We start from the raw sequence: 27,383 nt of genomic DNA on the forward strand, positions 1-27,383 counted from the left end.
AGATAAAAAAAGTGAGACACGCAGAAATGTAATGTAAGAAGATATAATGTGAAATGAGCCTTGAAGAAATCTGTGTTTTTAATTCATGTATACATACATACATTTAACATATAATTATATATGCTTTTATGTTACATCACATACAATTTAATATTATATAGAATATAACATAGTTTTTATCTATTTTATTTATCACATTTTGTATATGTCTATATATCTTGTTCATACATAATTGCTTGCATGTTGTCTCTTCCTTTAGACTGTGAACTTCTTGAAAGCAGTGACTTTGACGGGAGGGGGTTGAGATAGGAATATATGTATACGTATGTACATATGTATGCATTTGGTAAACATATGTCCTGTGTTTATATGTGTGTCCTTTTTATGTATATGCTATCTGTACATAGTATATATATACACATGTATATACAAATATATGTATTATAAAAGTACAAGTCATTCTCCAATTAACAAATGATCAAAGGATATAAACAGGCAGTTTTCAAAGAAATAAAAGATATCGATAGTCATGTGAAATTAATTTAGAGATGTACAACAGAAGGAAGGGACTAATATTAAGAGGAGTTGATCTTGCTCGCTTTCAGTGGGCTGAAATGATAGTATATAACACTTCTGAGAATGAAGAGTTGAGACATAGTCTCTGAGTCAGGGCATCCAGGGAAGAACAGCAGATAAAGGAGAATGAAACACTGCATCTTTCTCATAAAGATAACAGCTTGTAAGATTTCTGCAACAATCAAGGACTTTCATTCTTCCTTTTCTAGCTGTTTATTGGGTTGCCCATGGGCCTCCTGGGGCTGCCCACACATTAAAAGTTTTAGATTGCCTCTGTTCTCACTACCATTGTGTCTCTTCCATTATTCGATAGAGTTCTCGACTCAATTCTGCTGGGCTGAATTCTCTGAGGAACATCTATTTGTGCAAGTCAGCTTTCATTAAGCACAATGGTAAGTCATTCTGTGCAGTCTGCTTAGTCATTAGCTATGCTATCGTGAAGATGCTTTTTGTGTTTACTTATTTGTAGAAAATCATTCTGTCCTTTGTGGCTTTTATGTGAGATTTTTCACCTCTTTCAGGAGAAGTTAGAGAGTAAACTCAATGGGAGTCAGCATGCCAGCATGAAAACTGAACTTGGACTCAGGAGATCCGAGTTCAAATTCTAGATATCTTACTAAGGGCAAGTCACCCAGTCTCTCGAATGAGCCTTAGTTTCCTCATTTGTAAAATAGGAATTTTAGTACTTGCATTACCTACTTTACAAAGTTGTTGTGAAGAATGGACTTCATAGACATCAATGAGAAATGTAAATGTGATTTCTTGTGGTAGTTGTTGAAGCTGTTATTAATAAAGAGTAGAAATTAATATGAGGATGTTTTATAGAATCACAAGATTCAAAGGAGAAACTGTGTGACTTTGGGAAGATAATTTTACTTATTCACTTTACTTGAAGCAAAATTTCCAAGTGTGAGGAAGTGATAATCCCAATATTCTCTGCTTTGATTAGGCCACATCTTGGAGTTTAGTCCTGGATGTCACAGTTTAGGAAGGAATTGAAATGCTTAAGGATACTAAAGGGAGGGGGGGCAATCTGGGGAGGGAAGTAACAATTGTTGAGGATTTTCAACCAAGGAAAGAGAAGGCTTGGTAGAAGATGGCAGTTATCTTTAGGTATATAAATAACTGTCATGTGGTAGAGGGATTCAATTTGGACTCAAAAGGCAGAATTAGAAACAATAGAAACAAACGGTGGAAAGAAAAAATTAGGCTTAAAACAAGAAAGATGTAAAAACAGAGAGGGTTCTTCAGAAGTGATATGGGCTTTCTTAGGAGGGAGGGAGTTTCTCATCAGTGGAGGGCTTCAGATTTCTACTCATATACAAGTTGAACTGGTCACCACAAGCAGCAGGTTCTCATCTTGCCTCTACTATATGTGGCTTAAAATAAGTCTTTTAACTGCTATGATCTCAGCTTCACAATTTGTAAAGAGGAGACAATGTTTATTTGATGGACTTGTCTTGGGGTTCTGAAGCATGTCAAACATATTTTTGGAAAGCTAAACCAGGCCACTTCTCCTTCATTTCTCTCACTGCCTGAAATACTCTCAGGGTCTCTGTGGAAGGAAAGCAAAAGGAAAAAGGCAAGGAACACGGGGGGCACTGATAAAGACTCTATTTTACACGTAGGTCATTATGAAGGATGGTGTTTTTATTCATTTTAGACATTTTAAACATGTCTGGCTTTTCTTGATCTTTTTGAGGTTTTCTGCACTGGAGGGTTTTGTCATTTCCTTTGCCAGTTCATTTTTATACATTTTATATATGAGGAAACTAAAGCAAACAGGGTGAAGCTAGTAAGTGCCTGAGGCCAAATGTGAATTCATGAAGTCTTTCTGACTCCTGTGCTACTTAGTTCTCCTATTATGCAGGGTAATTCCTCCCAATGTCTTTCCAAAAGTCTGAGCAAAAGAATTAATTTTGCAGAATTGACATCCTTCCTTCCGAGGAATTATCACTATGCCAGTGATAATTATATGGATAATGTTAGTTACCAAGACTTTTTCAGAAAATGTCTTTAGTTTCAGTAAAGAGACTATCTATACCATCTATAGGAAAATGCTTTCAAAAGTCCCTCCACAAGGCTCACCGTCCTATCCTGTATAGTTGCCAAATTATTTAGGGAATCAATTCATTAACCTATCACATATTGGTGATGTCAAATCCATATATGAGTGGATCTCGGCAGACAGCATCCTGGCTTGGAAATCATAAATTAACATCATATAGGTATATAATATTAACTTATTATTATATACCTTATATATTATATTATTTTCAATCTAGCAGCTCATCATTTTCTACACCAAAGTAATATTCCAATTTTGTAACATCTAGTGATTTTAAATAGTTAAAATAATATTAACTAATGTGGCTGATACATAATGTAGCTTCCTTATTGTTCTCTTCTGATTAAATCTAGTTTAACTTTAACTTTGTCTGAGACCATGATTACCTTCCTGACATTTTTTACAAAATAAATTTTACTCCTGATTTTTATTTTATATTTGTTTTTATCTCTGAGTTTTACAATATTTCTTGAAAGCAACACATTTTCGAATTAAACATTTTAATCTACTATCTATTTCCATTTTGGAGTAAATTCATCCAATTCACATTCTAAGTTATAACAACTTATTTTCCTTTTTCTTCCTTCCTATTTTTTGTCACTATCCTTCTCACCCTATAGCTATGCCTCCTCATTTCTCTACTTTACTTCTATCCAATAACTTGTTTTCCTATTCCTTAACTATTCTCCTCTCTGGGAATCTCTCTCTTATTCTCTTTCCCAAACTGAGCCTCTTGCCCTCTTATATCTTTCTGAATTTAGACTTTTACACATACACACACACACACACACACACACACACACACACACACACACACACATAGTTTTTCCCTCTTTAACCTGTTCCCAACACAATAAGGTTTCAGTACTAGTATTCCTCCTCCTAAGGTCTTCTCTATCAAATTTTCCTTTTTTTGCTTCATTTTTATGAGTTGATAGCACCTTTTTATCTCTCCCTACTTTGTTTTATTATTTTTAGGGGGTCTTCCCATCCTACTCAGCTCAGCCCAAACTTTTCTTTCAAAGTGGCCAAATAAAGATATAGGTATAAAAGAAATTAAATTCCCATATATAAGAAGTAAATAATTTGATCTTATTGGATCCCTTATAATTGCTACTTAATATTTATATTTCTTCTGGATATTATGTGCCAATTTTCCCCTTAAGATTTGCTGTTTTGTCACAAATACCTGAAAATATTTCAGTTCATTAAATGTTCTTTTTTATTCATTCAGGATTATACTTACTTAACTTTGCTAGGTAAGTAACTCTTGGTAGTAACCTCAGCTTTTTTATTCTAGGAAATATAGATCTATATTCCTTCAGTGTAGTAGCAGCTAAAACTTGTTAATATCCTTATTGTAGCTCCACGATATTTAATTTTTTTTCTTGTTGCTTCCAATTTTTTCTCCTTAACCTGGGAGCTTTGAAATTTGGCTATAATTCTATAAGTTTTCCTCCTGGGATCTCTTTTGAGATAGTGATTAGTGGATTTTCCCCACCCCCCATTTCTACTCTGCATTCTTGTTCTAAAACTTTAGAGGAAATTTTCTTGATAAATTTTATAACATTGTATCAAAATTCTTTTTTTAATCATAATTTTCAGGTACTCTATTATATTATTTCTCTTCAATCCTTTCCTGATGAGTTGTTTTTCTGATGAGATGTTTCACATTTTCTTTATATATATATATACATATATATATATATATTTTTTAATTATTTTTTGTTTTATTATCTCTTTGTGTTTCTGGTTCCCTATTTCAAGTGAATTGACTTTTCACAATTTTCTTTCTATTTTTGGTTTTTGGTTGCTTTTTTTGGTTTCACAGAGTTGGCCTAGAAGTATTTGCACTTCGTTAATGCTGAACATCTTAGGAGAACAATTGCTTTACCCTGACTTTTGATTATTTCTGCTACTTTCCATTCCCTTGAAGGCAATGTTCATCTTTCTCTGGGGAAGAAATTTGGAGAAACAATGTTTTCTGACTTACTCTGTCATCTTCCCAGAATCCTTTCTCATATTAGGTACTTGATAAACATTTACTGACCATTTCACTATTAATTGAAGCAATGGTGTCAAACTCAAATAGAAAAAGAGGCTATTAAAGTGTTTACAAGGATCTTCACTGACCATGTTGACTTACAAAATCACATTAAAATTATCTATGTTTTATTATATCTTATTTACTCTTTTTTTTTCTGAGGCAATTGGGGTTAAGTGACTTGCCCAGGGTTAGACAGCTAAGAAGTGGTTAAGTGTCTCAGTCTAGATTTGAACTCAAGTCCTCTTGACTTCAGAGCTAGTACTCTATCCACTGCGTCATCTAACTGTCCCATCTTATTTACTTTAAAAAACAAAACAAAATATTTCCTAGTTAAATTTTACCTGATTCTGTCCCATTTGGGAATGTTGTTTGCATAGTATAAAACTGTGTATTTCATATCCTTGATATGAGGTAATATATCACACATATATTGATAACCTACTTTTCTTTTTTTGAGAACACCTTTTTTATATTCTTTGATCATTGAGATACCGAGGAATGGTTTGTGTTTTTGCATATCAATATCCGTTTTCTATACATCTTGTATACCAGATCTTTATCATAGAAATTTTCTGCAAAGACTTCCTCCTTTTATGTCATAATAAACTTAGAAATAAATGTAATGTAAGCTTAGAAATAATATATATATATATATTTTAAGAAAAACTTAAAGGAAATGCATTGTGAGAGGCTCCATCTTAATTAAATGATTGAATGGTTTTCTCAAGCAGTCCACTGTAGCATGTACAAACCATCAGGAGCTGACAATCATCAGAGAGAAAGAAGTTCACATTAATATACAGCTCTCACACATGTATTCCCCTCTTAGAAAATGTATTTGTTACAAGTTGATCATGGTACTTTTTAAAGTTTTCTCCTCACAGTAACTTGGTGAAGAGAATGGTACAGACATGTTTATTCCCATTTTCAGATGAGAAAACTGAGCCTCAGAGAAGTGAGGTGACTTGCCCAATCAATGTCACACAATTCATAAGTGGTAAACCCTTAAATTATGTCCAGATTTTCTAATCCCAAATTCATGTCACTTGCTCCTTCAACATCTGTCTGGTTATACCACTAAACTTGTGATCCCTCTGTGGTTTTTTCCAGAAGTGTTTCCTGAGCTTCTTCCTTTTTTGTATGCTGTTTGTATCATGGTGTCATGCACAATGTTACATTATAGCCACCGAGGGAACATCAGAGGCAGTGAGAAAAACTAGGAGGAAGAATCCACTCCTTGGAACCTGGAGTGAATGGCATCGAGGTATGTCAGCTGTCTTAGCTTGTTTCAGACTATTTTTGGCAATGTAAAGGATGGAAGGAAACTAACATTTATTGAGTGCCTACTGTGCTACACACTTTTCAAATATTAATTTGATCCTCACAACAAGACTGGGAGGTAGGTACTATTGCAACCCCCATTTTAACAGAAGACAAACTGAAATAAACAGTTGAACAAACTGGACATGTTGGTTGGAGATGAGATGGGAGTATGACAACATGATATTTTGTTCAAATATCTGAAGAGCTGTCATGTGGAAAAGGGAATAGACTCATTCTGTTTTGTTCTGGGGGCAGAACAGAGTACAAGGGGTGAAAGTTGAAAGGCAACTAATTTTTTCTTGACATCCAAATAATAAGAACTATGCAAAAGTGGAATGAGCTTCTGCAAGATAGGATGCTCATTTGCTAAAAAAAATATTGATAATGGGAATTATTTTTTGATAGGAGCTAGACTAGCAAAATTAACTTCATCTATACAAGTTAGGGGAGAGATGACTAGCCATCAATTTATTTGCAAAAGGCCTAAAGGTCTTTTTGGAAGCCTGATAAAGATTAGTTATCACGAAAGAAAGAAAGAAAGAAAGAAAGAAAGAAAGAAAGAAAGAAAGAAAGAAAGAAAGAAAGAAAGAAAGAAAGAAAGAAAGAAAGAAAGAAAGAAAGAAAGAAAGAAAGAAAGAAAGAAAGAAAGAAAGAAAGAAGGAAGGAAGGAAGGAAGGAAGGAAGGAAGGAAGGAAGGAAGGAAGGAAGGAAGGAAGGAAGGAAGGAAGGAAGGAAGGAAGGAAGGAAGGAAGGAAGGAAGGAAGGAAGGAAGGAAGGAAGGAAGGAAGGAAGGAAGGAAGGAAGGAAGGAAGGAAGGAAGGAAGGAAGGAAGGAAGGAAGGAAGGAAGGAAGGAAGGAAGGAAGGAAGGAAGGAAGGAAGGAAGGGAGGAAGGAAGGAAGGAAGGAAGGAAGGAAGGAAGGAAGGAAGGAAGGAAAGAAGAAAGAAAGAAAGAAAGAAAGAAAGAAAGAAAGAAAGAAAGAAAGAAAGAAAGAAAGAAAGAAAGAAAGAAAGAAAGAAAGAAAGAAAGAAAGAAAGAAAGAAAGAAAGAAAAGAAAGAAAAGAAGGAAGGAAGAGAGGGAGGGAGGAAAGGAGGGAGGGAGGGAGGAAGGAAGGAAGGAAGGAAGAAAGGAAGGAAGGAAGGAAGGAAGGAAGGAAGGAAGGAAGGAAGGAAGGAAGGAAGGAAGGAAGGAAGGAAGGAAGGAAGGGAGGGAGGGAGGGTAGGAATGATTGTATCAGAAGAGCTATCGCATCCATGGAGTATACCTTATAAAGGCTGGTAAGAATAAAAAGACTTGGAATCTTGAACATCTCATTTTGAAAAGTTTTAAAAGTGAAAAAGAAGGAGGCAGAAGAAAACTGGTTACACTGATAAGTAAAATCTGATATAAATGAAGAAACAAAGATTTGAGCTTCCAAGCACATCATTTTAGTGAGCAATGCATGCCAACTGTATAACAATCAGAACCAACTTTCTTAATTTGGTACTAGACCCTGAATATGGGGGAGACAGATTTTTATGCAATAAAAGCAAACAGTTAGCAGGTGGTCAATCCAGATATAAAATTAGGTAGTCTGATTTCTAATTGGAGGAAAGATTAAGAACTTTCAAGATGGAAGTAGGATTTCAGGATTTGGGGGAATCAGGAATGAGCAAATGGACTTTCCATGATTTATACAGGATATCATTCAACTCCCACAATTAGCAAGCAGGTGAGATTTACAGGAAAATGAAAACTCAAGTCTCAAAATGAGTCAATTTTACAAGAGGGTATCACTTTGGCTCATATAATTCCCATAATTTTCTTAACTCCCTCTTTGATTCATAGGGGAGGAAGAGACTCCCCCTTCCCCAGTGGATCACTTATAAGTAAAATTTCTAAGATTCTTAATGTGCTCTTATTCACTATCAACAATATGTACTAAGATAAATACATTGGGAAGCATCTTCTTGCATAGCTTAGTGTGATACCTAATGCAAAGCTTAAAAATAAGAAAATTGATATCCCCTAAGGATACAAGCCTTGTTAAATAAATTATATAGGTGAAGTATGTCAGGCTAGAAACCAAATTCCTTAGAAGGCTCATAATGGACTTAATTGTAGAGGGGAGATTTACAAGACAATCAAGGAAACTTAACAAACATAAATACCATGAAACAGAAGGGCAAAACAATACAATGAGAATCACCAGTATTAAATGACATGAAGTCTCCTTATGTCCAAATGTCCACTTAATCATTTCATCTTGAATCCCAAATGTCCCATGTCTAATCCCTGGAAATGTCCTTTATTGGACATTTCAGAGTAGGTCTCATTCCTAGGACAGCTCTGAAGGGGACTCTGTTTCTTTCATTCTTACTTATTTACAGAAATTCCTAGATAATTCTACCAAAATCTGCCAGTAAGAAGACTTAATCTCTTAGGTTCTCAGATTTTAGTACTTTAGATTTTTAAAACATGCATTCAGCAGGACTAAAAATTTACATCAAATCAGCCTGAATACAAAATCACAGGGGACCTCACAGATAAGGATATCTTAAAGGGTCTATTCAACTTTAACAGTAAATCATCATTATTATTTACTTTAAAACAAAATATACCCCATTAAATATTAAATTAGATATTTAACTATTTATTTTAAAATCACATTCTAATAACAGCTTCATTCATAATCTAACATCATCCATATAAAAGAGAATGTATTTTTCTAATACCATTTATGACAATGATTTCTCAAATTTCACAATATAAGGGGAAAATTTAGACACACAATGAGTATGTCTTTCAAAACAAAACAAAACTTATTTTTAGATAACATCAGTTCAGTCAAATGTACTTTCAAATTATCTTATGTAGAAAAATCATGAATTTTATCACCTTTGGCATTTTATACTAACCATTTCTGAAATCTGTTATAGAGTTATCTGGTATGTAGCAATTACATTCAATTAAAGAAACAATAAGAATAGCCAACATTTTATATAGTGCTTACCATATGCCAGACATTGTGCTAAGCATTTCACAATCATTATGTCATTTAATCCCCACAATAACATTGGAAGGTGGATGCAAATCCTATCCCCTTTACAAATGAGGAAACAGGCAAACAGAGGTAAAATTACTTACTGTCACAGAGCTAATAAATTTTTGAGACCAGATTGTAAATCTGGTTTCCTGATCCATTCATTTTCTCTATTTTTTTTTTTTTTTGCTTTTGAGGCCATAATTAATAGAACATATTTCATCATATCTTAATTTAGTTACAGCCATATCTCAACCAAGTCAAATCTGATTTTCCAAACACAAAATCAAAGTATCAGTTTGTTAGGGCTATTAGATACCTGCATTTTAAAATTTAGAGTCCAGAAGTAACCATAAACTCATTTTCAAAGATTCATGGTAGCATGTTTACCTTTTAATTTTACAAACTTTAACTTTAAACTTTAAAAAATGCCTTTTAAATCACCCCCAAAGTAAAATCAATTCCTTTTGCATTTATAACATAGCCCCATCCATTTACTTTCCCTTAAGGCTTTTCATGTTCAATTCTAGGGAAAGGTTGGGAAAGGCTCCAAGGAGCATCCTTGCATTCCCAGCCCCTTGCTTTGGAGGTTTCAAAAGTTGGGGATCTGTTCTTAGAACAATTATTCAGAGCAGAGTATGGTATAGTCTAATCATATTCCAGAGGGACCTCACAGATAAGGATATCTTAAAGGGTCTATTCAACTTTAACAGTAAATCATCATTATTATTATCTACTTTAAAACAAAATATACCCCATTAAATATTAAATTAGATATTTAACTTTCTATTTTAAAATCACATTCTAATAACAGCTTCATTCACAATCTAACATCATCCATATAAAAGAGAATGTATTTTTCTAATACCATTTATGATATTTAAATAATTTAATTATTTAATTTATATTTAATTATATTAAATTAATAATTTAATAAATAATTTAAATAATAATTATTCTTCAATTGTATTTTTCCTTTGTAATTTAACTCAAAAATTTTAAACAACCCTAATTTCAATATTATTACCTTTTTACATTTCTAAGAACTTACAGATGCAGTTCCCTCTCCCCAATATTCTTTGGTACTCTTGCTTCTAATTTACTTAAACTCATTCTGTCATAAAAGGCATCGAAAAGTCCTATTTAAGCCTTCCCCAAAGACATTCCTAGTTTTTGAGCTCCTCACCCTGCCATTTTCCCTCATTGTGAATGTCTTATCCTAGTATTCTTAACAGTAAAATCAGGCAACATTGTGGGTTGGGCAAGTGATCCTAGATGGCTAAATTTTATTATCCCTACTTATAGGCTTCCCTTCATTATCAATTTCCCTTTTCATGCCCTAATTACATTTTATTTATTTTTAAGTTGATTCCTGATCTAAACAAGCTTTTCTCTTTTCTTGATCAAGAAAGGGATAAGTAAATTTGCACTGCTTACCACAGATTCATTCCCCCTCCTTTTTTCTCCAACAAGTGAAATGTCTTTCCTTTATTTCACAAAACAATAATTCTCAAACTTTAGGAGAAAGATGATAAGTCCCTGTAACTTTAATTTTCAAAATTTTGTTCTTATTTTTCCTCAGAACAAATTCTACAGAGTAGGATCCCCAAACTCACTAAAGCACTTCAGCACTTCTATAGCTCTGTTAAGTGCCTTATCAGATAGGACAAAGAGCAAAGGATGGCTTCCTTATTCAATACTTGCCTCAAATCTAGTCCAACTGAATCAACCCATCTCAGATCTCTTTCCCAACTCCAAATCCTTCCCTTCATAAAGAAGAGATGCTAAAGTATAATCTACAAACATTCAAAATTTATTAAGATATTTTAGCAGCTGCTATAATTTGGAAATTAACAGTAAAATATTAAAGTTATAAATTCCATCTCTAATTTATTTATAGAACAAGAAATTTCTATAAACCAGGAAAAAAGATTTTTCTTTTTTTTGATTATCTAAATTTAATTTCAATCCCAATCTATCTGGGGTTGAAACAAGAGAGAAACTAACTTGCAAGGTTTTATTTTTCCTTTTTAACTTAATCTTTTGCTAAAATCCTAGAAGTCCTGATTACTGGGACAGTGAATTTAGCATCAAATTACAACTAGCTGGGAGAACTTCTTCAATCATAAAACTGAAACTTCATTCATCTTTCTAAAATCTTTTTAAACTTTAAATCTTTCTAAAAAGAAAACTTTTAAAATCTTTCTAAATCTTTCTAAACTCTTTGGCTACAGTTTTTAAATAACAATTATTCATGACTAGTTGCATTTTCTCCATAGAATTTTTTAAAGGTAGCATATTCTACAAACATAATCTAAGACAAAGATTTTTTCCTGCACGTTTTACACAGAGGGAAAAAAGGACAAGATAGGAAGATAAATACATACTTGCTGGGCTCTTTATCTCCTACTAAAAGTCTAATCTCAAGGTCAGTTTGACCTCTGGGCACAGTCTTCTCTGAAGAAGCCCTTCAGAAAAATGTCCAAAATGATCAAGCGTTTTTTAAAAAAAGGCTTCCATTCATCATCTTTACTCCCCTTAATTTACTTTGCCAAAAACTATGACGAACAAAATCTGAACTAAGTTAACAAAGGTTCAGGCTTCCAAGCATATCAATTTATTAATCAATAAATGCCAATTGTAGAACAAATTGGGACCAGACCTCCTCAGCTTGGCACTAGACCCCAAATACAAGGGAAGATAATTTTATGCATTAGAAGTGAACCATAAACAATATCAACTAGGACACAATATTAGGTAATCTCCTTGAGTGGAAAAAAAAAGATTAGGTTTTTCTGAATTGGGAGGGGTGCTTGGGGAATTTGGGGGATTGAGAAAGGATAGAATAAGCAGGTGCACTGTCTAGGACATGAAACAGTGTGTCACATAATTGCTGATTAGCAAGCTGGTGGAATTTATATAAAAATGAAATTGAAATATTCAAAAATAAAGTCAGTTTTATGAGCTAGAGTCAGTTTGATTCAAACAATTTCCACAGTTCCTCATCAAGCTAATTTTATTCCATAAAGAGTAGTTATAATATAAAAAGAAGACAATTTGAGGCACCCAGAAAATCACCCAAGACGAAAAACAAGAAAAGAACCAGTAATAAAACACATGATACACAAATGAACAAAGTATGAGTAATAATCTGGATACAAAAGAGTCCTAATGCAATTATCTCCAGTTTATCTTCTATGTATCTTGTTTGTACAAAGCTTTGTGAATATGCCATCTTCCTCATTACACTGTGAACTCCTTGAGAAAAGAGTATTTTATTTATTTTTTTGCCATTCTTTATATTCCAGGTACTTGGCATATAGTAAGTAGTTCATAAATACTTTTTGATTTGATTGAAACTTAATGGGATGAGAACACAATGGGAAAATAACTGAAAGGATATACTCTATTTAAAAGGAACAAAATATATAAAAGTTGGAGGAAGTTGAAAAGAGCATTGACTATTAAGAAGATATATTCAAGGAAATAACGAGAAATCAGGGATGGTGAAAACTTAATGATAGTTTTAGGATGAAGATCAAGAAAGGTAAAAAAAAGAAACATTATCAGTGATTGGAGTAAACTACAGATTATCAGGACAGAAAGAAATTCAGGAGTTCAAGAAACTCATCATAATCAACCAACAATCTTTTATTAAGTGCACCATGAGAATGGCATAATTGCACTATGTAATAATGACAAAAGATGACACTGATCTGGAAATCTTTTGGAGCTCTCTTTGTGCCAAAAGCATGACAGTTAATAATTTTTCCTTATTTTGATGATAATCTCATTCTTCAAAAGGTAGAAAGCTCAATGAAGGTAACATTCTAAATCAGATTTTTATGAACAAGGAGAAACTTGGTTGCTGGGAAAGAAAGGATGAATATTTTGCTGGTTAGTAACCCCTCCATCTTTACATTTTTGACAGAGAAGAGGAAAGCTTAGAGTAATCTGACCTATATCTTAGATTTAGGGAGGACAGATGACAGAGGTTTTAGAAAAAGAATATGTCCACAAGAATATTTGACCCAGGAGAACTACTGAAGGCTTGAGGAACTATAACAAAAAGCAAATACAGTATAATTAAAAGTGGGAATTGTCTAAATACATACATAGAGAGTTAATTAATAAACTTAGAAAATATATATAAAAGATCAGAGCAAAGGAAGGTCATAGGAATCTGTTAGGATTACTAGGTGAGAACTGAGGTTGTCTGGATGGTGACAAGGTGAGAATTCAGGTTTTCTGGACAATTACAAGGTGAGAACTCAGATTGACTTGATAGAGGGGGCAAGCTCATTGGCTGGGGTGGTTCTTCCCAGAAGCCCTTGCATTATCCCACGCCCATTCTCTGGGAGGATAAAAAGAGACAGCAATGGGCGCAGAGGGCAGATCGGCCTGGAGAAGGATAAGAGCTGGAGGAGATTCAGAGCCAGGATTCAAGAAGAAAGACTCTCTGCATTACATCAGGCCTGACGGGGCTCTCTGCAAGAAGGGAAGTCACTTCTAAGGACAAGAGTTAACAGCAACTGCCTGGAGACAACGGTTCACTACAGGAAGAAGAATCTGTCTTAAAGATTTGAGTAGACACAGCAGATCTCTTCCCAGAGAGCGATCCGGCAGCTTCTGGAGACGACAGCTCGTTATAATTGGCGTCCACACGTGGGGCAAGGACTTTTGCTTATCCTGACAAAAGGAGCTAGACCAGACCTTCACAATTTGGCGCCCGAACAGGGACAGACACAGTCCTGATTCCAGTGGAAAAGCTTCCGATCTAGATCTCAGTCTCTCTGACCCAGAACCGTGAGTAACGAGGAAACTTTGTTAAAGATTAAGTGAGCATACTAATAGATAAATAAGGAACTTAACTTATTAAGGGCTAAACCAGGAATCTCTTATAGTGAAATGGGGCAAACACCTTCTGTTCAAGGAAAATGTTTGGAGAGCATCATCAAGGTTATGAAAAGCCAAGGATTGATTATAATTTTAGAGGAGATTACTGAACTTTTAAGAACTGTGAAGGTTATATGTCCTTCTTTTTCTCTGGAAGAAGAATTGGATCCAGATGAATGGGAATTAGTAGGAAAGCAATTAGGTGAACACTACAATTCCAGGCCAAACTCAATTTCCAAAGATACAATTCATATATACAATGTAATCCAATTGGCTTTAAACAATGTTATTCTAAAGGAAGAGATGAAGGAGCAAAATGGGGAAGTGTCAACTAAACTAGGTGAAAAGGATGAATCAGATAACAATGAAGTTAAGTACAATTCTGAGCAACAGGAGCACCTCCCATCTCCTCCCTCAATTAACCCTTCATGGGTGGAGCAAGAAGGAGGAGAGGAAGAGGCAGAAACACAAACAGAATTGCCTGTGAAGCAGCCTAAGCCTATGACAAGATTAGAAAAAGCATTGGTTAAAGCTAAGAGAGAAGGACAGGATATAAGTGATTTTATACATGCATATCCTGTGATTGAAAATATTGATTCTGTAGGTCATAAAATGAGAAGATATGCACCTTTAGATTTGAATAAAATTAAGGATTTGAAAAAAGGTTGTACCCTTTATGGGACTACATCAGCTTATGTCAAAATGTTACTAGATGGTTTGTCTTATGAAGTCCTAACCCCGAATGATTGGAAATCCATAGCAAGGATATGCCTGGAACCTGGAGAAAATTTATTATGGCTTTCGGAATTTCATGAATTATGTAAAATTCAAGTCAGATGCAATTTGGAAATAGGAGTTAACACACAATTCACTTTTGAGCACTTGGCTGGTGAAGGTCGGTATGGAGAGAATTCGGAACAGATTCATTATACCATGACAATATATGAACAAATTGCCAAGGCTGCAATAAAAGCTTGGGGTGTCCTCCCTGGACAGAAAGATCGTGGAGAGGCTTTCACTAAAATAGAGCAAGGTCCCAATGAACCTTTTGCAGATTTTGTGGGACGTTTGCAAACTGCTGTCAAAAGAACTATTGGAGAAAATTCAGCTACAGAAATAATGACCAGACATCTGGCTAAGGAAAATGCCAACGAGATTTGCAAAAGAATTATATGGGGATTAGACAAAGATGCTCCTTTAGAGGAGATCATAAGACGCTGTGCTACAGTGGGAACAAATGCTTTTTACACCCGGACAATGATGAATGTGGAAAGACAGGGTCCCTCCTGGCAAGGGCCTTCTAGAGAAACTCGGCGATGTTTTCAATGTGGAAAAATTGGGCATCTAAGAGCTCCGTGTAGATATGGAGATACAGTGAGAAGACAGGGTGAGAGAAGACCTAAAACTCCATGTCCAAAATGTCACAAGGGCCTCCACTGGGCCTCCGAATGTAGATTGACCCAGGGAAATGACAGGTGGGACCCAGCTTCAGCCCCCCAAGTGGGGCATGATGGCAGCCGAGGTTACATCCAGAGAATTTTAAGACACGATCAATCAGTCAAAAGGCAATCAGATTGCAAAAATGGATTACACTTGGGGAGAATACAGGCCTTTTAAACCAACAGGGCTGTGCCCAGTGCAAACAACTCCAATGTAATTGTCAGATGATGAGAAGAGATTTAGAAAGTGGTAAATAGAAGGAAATTAGATAGGTTAACTGCCTGGGAGAGAGGGTTTGCTTGTATTTCTTCAGCAGGAGAAGGAATCAGATGGGTGCCAACGAGTTATATTCGCCTTGTCCACCAGAGAGAGACAGAAAAAGAGAAAGACCTCAAAATAAAGGAGAAGATCTAAGAAACATCTGACACTGAAAGATCATGGATAATAAGAAGACTGTTAAAGAACTTTAAAAACCAGCAGGAATCATTGGACTTCCTCACACAAGATGAGACTAATGGACAATGGACTTATGGACATTTATAAATTTTCAATTTATGATTATGTTATATACTTCTAGCATGTGTTACGTTACTATGTTACTATGTGCTTATGTAATTTATGTAATTATCTGTAATACTTCCCATATTGATGGATTTATGTTTCAAGGTCATGACTGTCCTATGTTCTAAATCAAAAGAAAGGGGGAGATGTTAGGATTACTAGGTGAGAACTGAGGTTGTCTGGATGGTGACAAGGTGAGAATTCAGGTTTTCTGGACAATTACAAGGTGAGAACTCAGATTGACTTGATAGAGGGGGCAAGCTCATTGGCTGGGGTGGTTCTTCCCAGAAGCCCTTGCATTATCCCACGCCCATTCTCTGGGAGGATAAAAAGAGACAGCAATGGGCGCAGAGGGCAGATCGGCCTGGAGAAGGATAAGAGCTGGAGGAGATTCAGAGCCAGGATTCAAGAAGAAAGACTCTCTGCATTACATCAGGCCTGACGGGGCTCTCTGCAAGAAGGGAAGTCACTTCTAAGGACAAGAGTTAACAGCAACTGCCTGGAGACAACGGTTCACTACAGGAAGAAGAATCTGTCTTAAAGATTTGAGTAGACACAGCAGATCTCTTCCCAGAGAGCGATCCGGCAGCTTCTGGAGACGACAGCTCGTTATAATTGGCGTCCACACGTGGGGCAAGGACTTTTGCTTATCCTGACAAAAGGAGCTAGACCAGACCTTCACAGGAATCTGTCATAGATAGCCATTTGTAGCATGCACTTCTGGCAGTTACAATTACTAGTCTGTCCTAGGGCCAACAGAATACCTTTGACCACTGACCTATGCAGTGTCAACTCTACCCGGCTCGCCTCCTCTGAGGCCTTCAAAGGTCTCTGGCCACGATCTCTTGAATCTATAGTTTAATAACAGGTAGCGCGCTCAAGAACAGCCACGTGTAATCTTAAAAGCCTTTATTATATCTACTCACATAATGCCCTGACTTGATGCCCTGACTTGTTGGTTCCCGAGTGAACAGTTAAGCACTTCAATTTTGGGGATAGTGAGAAAAACCAAAACATGATCCCTGTCCTTAAGAAGTTTATATTCTAAGGGGAGGCAATATGCCCCAAATTATTTTTAAAATACATGCACTTTAATGGAAGGGAATCTTAGAGTGGGGAGCACTGACTGTGGCCAGTGATTGGACCACTGATCGGAGTTAAGAAGACTTCTTTTCTGAGTTCTAATCTGGCCTCACACAGTTAGTCACTGGGTGACCCTGCGCAAGTCAGGTAACTTTGTCTCCCTCATTTTCTTCATATGTAAAATAAGTTGGAGAATAAAATGGCAAGCCACTTTAGTATTTGCCAAGAAACCTTCAACTGGGGTCACAAAGGATTGGGCATGTCTGACAAAAGTCTAAGAGGGAAGATGCTCGCAGTTGGGGGTTGTGGGAAGAAGCTAGAAAAATATCTTCCAGAAATCAGGATTTAAATTGAGTCCAAAAGGAGCTGAGGAAACCAAGAGACTGAGATGAGAAGGGAGAACATTCAAGACATGGGAAACATACAGAAAGAGTGTCATGGTCCTATAAGAATATTGTCAGGAATGCTTAAACTCAGAATGATACTGGTGAAGAAAAAAAATGCAACTAAAAGGTGGGTACTTTTGTAATTATATTGGGGAAGAGGATCAAAGAAAGGATAAGCCTCCTGCTCTGGTGGGCATCAAATTAAATCAAGGAATATTTATTAAATGCCCACTATGTGCTAAGAACTGTGTAAAGCTCTAGAGCCACAAAGAAAGGCAGAATCAGTCCCTATTTTCAAGGATTACATATTATAATGGGGAGATAACAAGCAACCAAGCATATACCAACAAAATATATAAGATAATCAACAAAGTTGCAAAAGAGATAAAATCAACTGAGAGCCTGCATTATTTCTAGAACCAGAATAATGAGTCTCTCCTACTGGAAGTGATTATATTGCTTAAGATAGGGTGAATAGGCCCAGGTTGGAAATGGAATGAGTCAAGTCCTCCTGAGTTGATCATTGGTGGAGTTGGACCTATGAATGGTCACTGCCCTTTTGGCCTGGGTGTGATAGAGAAACTCAGTACAAAAAAAAGGAAAAGCAGGGAAGGAAGGGGGGGAAGAAAAATGTGAAATGGATAACTGAAATGACATGAGTTTTGATGGTAATGATTTTATCCAAAATATTGGCCAATGTAAAGTAATTATTACAAGAAAACCAAAAGAATCTAGAAAGTGATTTAGTAAGCATACTATCATTTATTATATGACTTATTTGTCATATAGGTTTCTGCCAAAGATGACACTGAATTGGAATATAAACTTGTGTGTAAAAATCTGATGAAAAAAATTATGAGCAGTATTGGATCATAAAACAAAGGAAAAGAATGCAGGCAAAACCAGTTTAAATAAAGCTCAGAAAAAATATCCAACCAAGATATCCTAAAGGCATTCAAGGATAAAAATGGAAGGACTATAAACAGAATAAAAATAGAAAAATATTTATATGTAAAGTAAAAAAAAAGATTTACCAAGTTAATTATGAAAAACAACTTTTCTCCATCAAGGACAGCAGTACCACCATATTCGGACCCTAAAATTGAATTGATGCTACACACATGAGAACATGCAAACATTTACACATACCTATAAAAGGGGATGCTGGAACCAATTCATACCAGCTTACAAGAGCTAATCAGTAAATTTTCATTTATATCTCAGAAATGGGCAGATGTTAGAAACAGAGTTTGATTTATTGATTTTCTAGTCTTAAGAAAGTGACTAAGTAAATCTTAATAATACAGGTTAAATTTAAACATGTTCCAGTGCATTTTTTTTCCTGGAGAACTGATTGTTAAACATTCTAATACATCTTATACATTGCATATATATATGTGTGTATATATACATATAAGTGTGTGTGTTTGTGTATGTGTGTGTATGGAGAAAGAGAGAGACAGAGACAGAGACAGAGAGAGTAAGCATGATACTTTGTGTATGAAACTTGCTTGTGTGAATATTGTTTCTATTTAGTAGAATATAAGCTTCTTGAGGGCAAGGATTATTTTGTTTCTGTCTGTATCTGCAATACCTGGCCAATACCAGGAACATTACAGATTGTTGATATGCTTGATATGCTTATTGATTGATTGATCAGAAGAACAAAAACCTATATCATCACTACCAGAAAGTGTTTATCACATCTAAAAGCCTTGTAGGCCCTTTCCCAAGGTTCATACCAAAAGAACTCTTAGCTCTCATCATTGTCTTTCAGGGGATCTTACAATTTGAAATGGGCAATGGTCACTGACTCTTAATAGTGTTACAGTAGGAAGAGGTTCAGGAATGTTTCGGTCCAAGTCCAAGGTCACATGGGTGACATGGGTCAATTCCAGTCCTTTTTTTTTTTTTATTAGTCTAATCTTCTTCCCACTACACTTTGCTGCTCCCATGTTATAACAGACAAAGAGCACCATATGTATTTGAAAACAAAAAGCTAATGGATGGAAAAGTGGTCAAATCCTGTACATGGCGAAGGTGGAGCCTTATTAGGGTTTGGAGAGATGGAGTGAATACATAGAATTCTTAAATCTTCTCTTGGGGGAGATGGAGATTAGAAGAGTAATGGTCAGTAGACCATGTCATGAAGGGAAGTCAATAATCATATAGGATGAGATCAGAGGGAACTTACAGAAGGATGATCCTTTAATTGTCTTTTTTTTTCCTTTAGGATGCAAGGCTCTGGATGGAATTATGCATCCCTTCAGATCTGAATGGATGACTAAGAATTGTTACAAATGTCAGTGTAATGAAGATGGAATTCAGTGCTGCAATGTGTAAGTTCATGTTGGATGGCCCTCAACTGTTCCTGCCACCTTCTCCAGCATAGGCTATGTAGTGTAATAGGAAGTATAATGAGGGGGCAGCTGGGTGGTGCAGTGGATAGAGCACCAGCCCTGAAGTCAGGAGGACCTGAGTTCAAATCTGATATCAGATACTTCATACTTCCTTGTAATGTTCTGGTTAGCTTTCTGGAGGTCTTGGGACCAGTCTTCCTTTTAGCAGAATAATCACCACAAGAAATGTCAGAGATAAAGTCCAAAAGTCTCCTTCACCTAGGACCCAGCTAGTTTCTAGAGGCCCTCCAGAATGGGTCTTAGTTTCAATGGAGAAATGAAGGAAGAAAGGCCAGCCACCACGATGGTGGGAGACGGAATGTCTCTTTCCCAGTCCTTGTTTGTCTCTTCTATACTCTATTATAAGTACATCATCATAGGTGTCAATCGTGTAGAACAGGTGTCAATTTGTAGAACTATACTAAGTACTAAGTACTTGTAAACTTGAGAATCATTCTCTTAATTCCATTGAGTTAACACCTTGTTGTAAGATTAAATCAATCATACATATAGTAGATATGTACATACATATAGTAGATAAATACATAGTAGAGAACTAAGTACTATTATTATTCCCATTTTGATAATAATAATGATAATAATAATTAACATTTATATATAGTACTTACCAAGTGTGCCAAGCATGATGCTGAGTTCTTTACAATTATTATTTCATTTGATCATTTTATCTTCATAATCCTGCTATTATTATCAGATGAGGAAACTGAGGTAGGCAGAGGTGAAGTAATTTGGCCAAAGTCATCCAGCTTGTAAGTGAGGTTGAATTTGAACTCATGACGTCTGCCCGAATCCAGGGTGGGGTTATATCCTAGAATAAGGGGATTGATTGAAATCAACAACAAATCAAAACACATTTATTTAAATGCTTCTTGATAAAACCAATTAACATTCATATAGCTTTTGTCCTATACAAGGCACTGTGCCATATAGTTTTACAATCACATGATCCTCACAACAACCCTGGGAGGTGGATTTTATTATTTTCCCCTTACAGAACAGTAAACTGAAATAAATAGAACTTTCATGGGACCATACAGCTAATAAATTTCTTAATGCCAAATAACAAATATCCTTTACTGTTAAATTGCAATTTTCCTTAATAATACCGATAAGGAAAGAACTTTCAGATCCCAACAAGACACATTTTGGCTTAAACCAAATCAAATCAAATCTGGATTTATGATCATTAATGGAGAACATTTAAATCTTTATTAATACTCTTAGCACCTAAGGGAAAAAAAAGATTATTATCCATAAATTTATATATTTCCTTTTTTATAAAAAGGGTATGTTGTGACAATTCCCAGCTCTGTATAAAATTTCCCTCTACTTCCTGAAAGATCTGAGATCCCTATCTCTATCTAGGAGACTTCTCATTTATAAAGCATTCCAGCTATCCAATTCTATCTGCCTGGGAACTTCAAGCTGCATCTGATACTAAGAAATACATATAAAGTTTTACAAAAAGTTTGTAATCATACTTGTTATCAGGTTAGCTTAAAATGTGCTGGGCTAAAATATCCTAAGATTCAAAGCTGAATTCCTGCTTTTGGGGCCCAGATAGAGAGCCCTAATGCTGGTAGGGCATGGCCAGTTTTTTTAGGCAGAAACCTGAGCTTTCAGAGGTACTTTGATAATGAAATAATTGAACAGTATAAAGGAAACATTTGAGATCTTATATAATAATTACAAATCACAATAACCAATATCTTTATCATATCCAATATTTAATTAGATTTATAGTTAGATTTAATAAAGCCTTCTTACAGATTTATTTGAAAAGGTGGGTGGATGAAAATAATTTACCAGATGATTATTTTTAACCTTATTTTTAGGCTAAAATTGGTTACAGACTGATTTCTAATCATTTTTTTTTTTGCTGTTTCTTGTTCTAATTCTAGTTCTAATTCTTAGTACTTTAAATGCATAAGCTTGAGTTGATCCTGAAATCTTAAAATATTGACCCAACTCAATTACTCATATGCTACTGATTTCTTATTATCTTTTTACATCAGTCTTTTAACAATTAACTTCATAACCCAAAAGAATTCACATTTTAACATTTCTAATAGAGTAAATTATCAAATTAACATTAGACTTTATATCTATATACATTACAAATACACAACTGAGGTAACTTGGCTTAAAACCACATAGCTAACAAGATTCCTAATACAGTATAATACCAATAAACAACAAATTTTATTTAAAATGAGATCAGAATAAATTTGATTATACCTGGATCTATTTTCAAATATTATTATATAAAACCTCAATTTATAATTTCAATTACTTAATATTATATTTTACACAAAGCTATTTATTCCAAGCATTTCTTATTATGGGATTCACTATTTCTAGTTAATCTATTGCCAAAGATTTTAGGAGTGGTAGTATATAACAGATTTTAATTATTACACAGTAACACCTTACTTATCAATTTTCTCCTAACATTATATAATTACCTGTATTGGCTTTTAAATCAAGTGACAAAATTGTTCCTTAATTAATCTTCCAACCACATCCCAGACTACACCTTATTCCACTGATTTCTAATATTTTCCTTTTCTATCTTGCTTTTTCAACTTTAGCCATCCAGAAAGGGAGAGATAGACAGACAGGGAAACAGAGACAGAAAAATAGAGGCAGAAACAGAAAAACAGGAGAGACAGAAATGAGAGATTCTGAGTAATTAGGTAAAGTTGGCAAAAAAGGACTAAAGTACTGATAAGATCATTTCCTGAGGCAAGCAGGGTAGGGCACTGATGGGGATCAGTTTTAATCTCATGAGTAATATTTGTTGAAACTTAAAGAGTCATCAAGTCTCTACTCAAAGATCTCCACTGATGAGGACTTCTGAATAATTTTGAAAGACATTCTCCTTACCACTCCATGAATTTGCTTTACTAAATATCTTTAAATCTCTTTTCTCCCATCTGATTGTAACTTCTTGAATTATGCCCAATTCCTTTCCATTCTGACTTTTTTTCTCCTCTGTTTCTACCCCATAAAAAGTTCCTTATATTTATTCTACAAAAAGTATATATTTCTATATTTACAGGTAAGTTCCTTAAGGGTAGGAGCTTGTCATTTTTTTTTTATATATGACCAGTGCTTAACAGGCTTTTAATAGTAGGTACTTAATAAGTGCTTGTTAGTTGGTTGGAATTAGGGTTATATCAACTCTTTTCTCCCATTGCTACCACCCTAGCTCAGACCCCCATCATTTCTCACCCAGACTATTACACTGGTCTCCTAAATGACCTCCTTAGTCCAAGTTCCATTCCTCTTCAATCCATCTTCCACATAGCTGCCATTATTGAATCTGATGAGGTCACTCCCCTGCTCAGTAAACTCCTGTGGCTCTCTCTTTAGTATCCAAAAAAAAAAAAAAAAAAAAAAAAAAAATCCTCTGTTGGCATTTAAAGCTCTTCACTACCTAGTCAATCCTACCTTTCCAGTCCTATTACACATTCATCTCTTCCACTCATTCTAGAACTGCAGCTAACCTGGCTTTTTTGCTGTTAATTAACACACAGATTTTCATCTCACATCCCCATATCTTTGGACTGGCTCTTTAGCTTTCCTCCTTAGAAAAAAACTTTCCTTAAAAATCTCAATTTAAACAGCACTTCCTGTATGAAGCTTTCCCTGATCCCTCCAGTTTCTAGTGCTTCCCTTTGAAATTATCTTGCATTTATTTTGTGCATATTTTGTACATAGTCTATGTGCGTAAATGTGTATATATTTATATATGTGTCTATGTATATATGAGCTCTGATAGAATTTAAGTTCCTTAAGGACAAGAATTATTTAAATCTTTATGTATCTAGTATTTATTTAACTTGGTGCCTGGCACAAGAAAGTATTTGTTAAATATTTGTTGACTTTTCTCTCCATCACAGAGCTGTTAAACCAATAGATGTTGATGAAAAGAATTGCTTGAGCTTTCTGAACAAAGCAACCTGCATATACCAGGTCTTGAATAAAGAAGACCCCACCAAATCCTGTCAGGTCAAGACTTGGATTGGGTAGCACTGACCCTTGGTGCTTCTGCCAAGATCTTCGCTTTCCATAAGCAGAAGAGAAACAATGCTCCTCTTCTTGAAATGAAATTTGAAAAGCTTGAAACCCTGCTACATGTGAGCAATATATTGCTTCCCGCTTCTTGGGAGATGTCATCACCATGGTGCTCATGAAGCTTGGAATTTGAGAAGGAGAGCAGTGATGATCCTTGTTCCTCCTCTGGGATTTTCAGAGCAGATTGAACATCAGGGCCACAAGAAGGCTGGTTTTTTTTCCTATTTTCCCCAATTTCCTTGAGCTGGGGCTCAGGCTGGTTCTTCTTTGGTACAGCCCAAATACATCATGAACCTCAAGCAGAGCCATTTACATATAACCCAACTAGATAAATGCTAAAAGTAACAGCTCTTTTAAAAATCATCTCTGATAGATCATCTGAGTCATCTCCCAATCTCCTACGACCTGCTGCCTAATGAATCTTTGAGAAAATAAATTACTTGCATCATAAGCTGGATCTCCTTTCTCTTCCTTGGGCAAGAGGTGTGTTCACACTCAGTGAATGCAAGGAATGAAATTCTGTGTCTTTATGGGTATTATTCCAGGGATAGCTGTGGGAATGAAGGTCATACAGATGTCCAAAGCTTTTCCCATCCACTAAACACAGGCCAATCACTGCATTGACATGTTTAAGGGAATAAATCAATTTAATACACATTCATTAAACATCTACCATGTGACTATTGCCAGATACTGGGAAGACAAAGGCAAAAGGGGGACAGGGTCTGCCTTCAAAGGGCTTATCAGAGTGTACTGGGCTGATATAATGTATACAGTTAAATAGGGAGTAGAGACTGGACCTGTGATGTCAATGATATATGGAATTCAGCTTATCAGTGCATGTTGGGACTTTATCTCTGATGGAGAGTCTTAAAGCATAGTCTAGAACACTGAGACATTAAGTGACTTTCTTCATGTCTCAGAGGCAGCAGGTATCTGAGGCAGGTCCTGACCTAGATTACCCTGACTCCAAAGTCACTTCTCTTGCAAATTCCTTGCTGTGTCTGTCTTTCTAACTATCTGTCTAATTTCTTTTTACTGCTTCATCTCTCTAGTTCCATCCATGTTTCTTTATCCATCTTTATTTTTCTATTTCTCCATCTCTCTCTATCCATCTCTCTATAAATCCACATTTATCTATCTTTCCATCTCTACCACCTCTTTAAATATTCATCTTTTTATCTATTTCTATCCATTTTTTCTATACATCTATATCTATTTATCTCTATAGATAACTCCTCATTGGGAGTTCCCTTCACCAAGCATGAGGACAGCTGGTCACATGCTGTCTGCAACACTCCACAGGGAGATAGATTAAAAAAATAATTAGGACAAGTTTGACAAAATAAACAAAAATACAATAGAACATTAATAATGTTAACATGTGGTTTTCTAAGTCAGTCTGTGACCTGCAAGGATTCTTGTGGATTATATAATGGTCTCATTTCCCTTTGAGTTTGACACCAACTGATCTTCACCGAGTGTATCAACAGTTGTTTCCTTTAAAAAATACATAATAAATGATTGAGGGGAACACTGGCATCTGGAGAGAGATTAGGAACTTAGGGAGGAAAGAAAAACTTTTCTGGGGCCTGATGAGAAACCATAGATAATTACATTGGAAAAGAAAGTGTGGAGTGGAAAAGGTCTGCAGCATCAGTGGAAGGACTGCCCATCCAGACATCAAGGATGGTAGCCTGTGCAATCCTGTTACCAGCTGTTGGTCAAATGATACCTGGCACTGGGCTTCCCATTGGCCCTGCCGTGCCCCCCAGGCATTACTAGCTTTTTGCGAAGACAACATGGAGAGGCTAGAGTCACTGGGGGAAACATTGCAGCTTTCTGCCTTTTATTGGCTGAGTGGGAACGGGTCCTTCTTCCAGCCTTTTTTTCTTTTTGGTTGGATAACTCCTTACCATTGACTGGCTTAGGGACTATAAATGAATCTTCTCCTTCCTTCTTTGGCTAGTGTTTATTTGCCAATGACTGCCTTGGACGGGAAGACTGCTTTTTTCTGTTCCAAGTTATTTCCTCATTTCTGACACTCAGCACGGAAGCCTGGGAAAAGGAGACAGAATTAGTCAGTAACCAAATATTTAATTGCATACCTGTATTACCTAAACTACATTAAAAAAAAAACAACACCTCTCCCCTTTCTGATCTCAATGACAACCTAGGAAGCAGCAAACAATAGGGAAAGAATCCTGGATCTATTGTTCAAGGACCTCAATTCAAATCCAGTTCTGTGTGACCACAAGTATGTTATAGGGGGAAAAAAAAACCCAAAAAACAAAAAACAGGATCTGGAGTCAGGAGTCTCAAATACTATCTCTGATGCTTACAACTTAGGTAATGTTGAGCAAATCATTTCACCTCTTAGATCTCAATTTCCTCATTTATAAAATGAGGAGCTTGGACTAAATGGTCCTAGGAGTCTGTTTTGGCTCAAGATCTAGGATCCTATGATAAGAAATCAGGTGATTGAAGCTCTTGAATCCTCAATTTCCTCATCAATGAAGAAAGATAAAAATAAAATGAAGTGGTCCAAGATGGGTGACAGAACATTGCAAATATTGGTCAACAGTGAGGCTTCCTATTACCTCCTCTTTTCGTGCACACTTCATTGACCTCTATGTCCTGTGTAAGCACCTTGTAAACCACACTTATTTGTAATTACTTTTCCCTTAGGTAGGTGAGAAGTAGTGCTTCTCTTCTTGAACTCTGATGAGGTTGAAGCCATGCTATATGTGGACAATACCTTTCATGAGAAAAGTTATCACCATAGTGATCATTTGTATTAATTCATGAGAAATGCTTTTCCATTGATGATACTCAGCTACTTTCTGCTTCTTGACCACTGTCTCTATAACAGCCTCAATGACCACAAATCTCTCATTGCCTTTATTGTCTCCTCTCCACAAGACCTGCCTTTTTGTCTCCCCTCCAGCTTCTGCAGGGATGAAGTTTGGACTGATCCCCCTTTTATGGATTATTGTACCATGGTCAGATTGTCCCATGCACTGACACCATCTACCCTCCCCCAGTCCCACTGTCACTCTAGCCTGAGCTTGGACTGTCTTTGTCCTGTATGAAAATATTACTAATTATGTCATGAAAATATTCTGGTGCAAAGTTCTAGACTGTACTTATTTATTCTCTCCAACCTGCTCAGTTGTGCTGAGTTTGTTTCTACTCTTATCAGTTGGCTGTTCTTTGTCCTACATGATACCCAACTAAAGGTTATTTATAATCCTGAATACCCTTTGTCCTTTGCCTCCAACCTTCCGATCCCATTTCTGATCATATCATTGGACAAGACATGCCGGGGACCTCATAGGAATATAAAAACTTGCTATTACATCCCTTCACTTTTGTGCAAGGGAAGAATAAATTCCCACTGGGCTGAAGCTGGGAATAAAACTCTGCGAAGAATCTGTTTCCCTCCATCATTATAGTGGATCAAGATGGATAGAAGAGGACA

General features: G+C 35.8%; 2 long non-coding RNA genes across 3 annotated transcripts in view; one reads left to right on the plus strand and one right to left on the minus strand.

The window, feature by feature from the left end:
- The window catches only part of LOC141558734 (uncharacterized), a 47,419-nt gene extending 26,899 nt beyond the window's left edge, over positions 1-20,520 (minus strand). Inside the window, exon 1 of one of the 2 annotated variants that reach the window (XR_012487133.1) lies at positions 20,431-20,520. This is a non-coding gene — a long non-coding RNA (uncharacterized LOC141558734). Of the gene's footprint in view, positions 1-11,423; positions 11,579-20,430 lie in introns of those variants that run through there. The other variant, XR_012487132.1, reaches the window with a different exon arrangement.
- LOC141558733 (uncharacterized) lies at positions 810-24,353 on the plus strand. Its single transcript, XR_012487131.1, has 4 exons — positions 810-968; positions 5,802-5,955; positions 19,636-19,741; positions 23,728-24,353. It is a non-coding gene; the product is annotated as an uncharacterized LOC141558733 (long non-coding RNA).
- Positions 24,354-27,383: the final 3,030 nt, after the last annotated feature.

The sequence above is a fragment of the Sminthopsis crassicaudata genome, chromosome 2, assembly GCF_048593235.1.
Source record: "Sminthopsis crassicaudata isolate SCR6 chromosome 2, ASM4859323v1, whole genome shotgun sequence".
Lineage (NCBI taxonomy): Eukaryota > Metazoa > Chordata > Mammalia > Dasyuromorphia > Dasyuridae > Sminthopsis > Sminthopsis crassicaudata.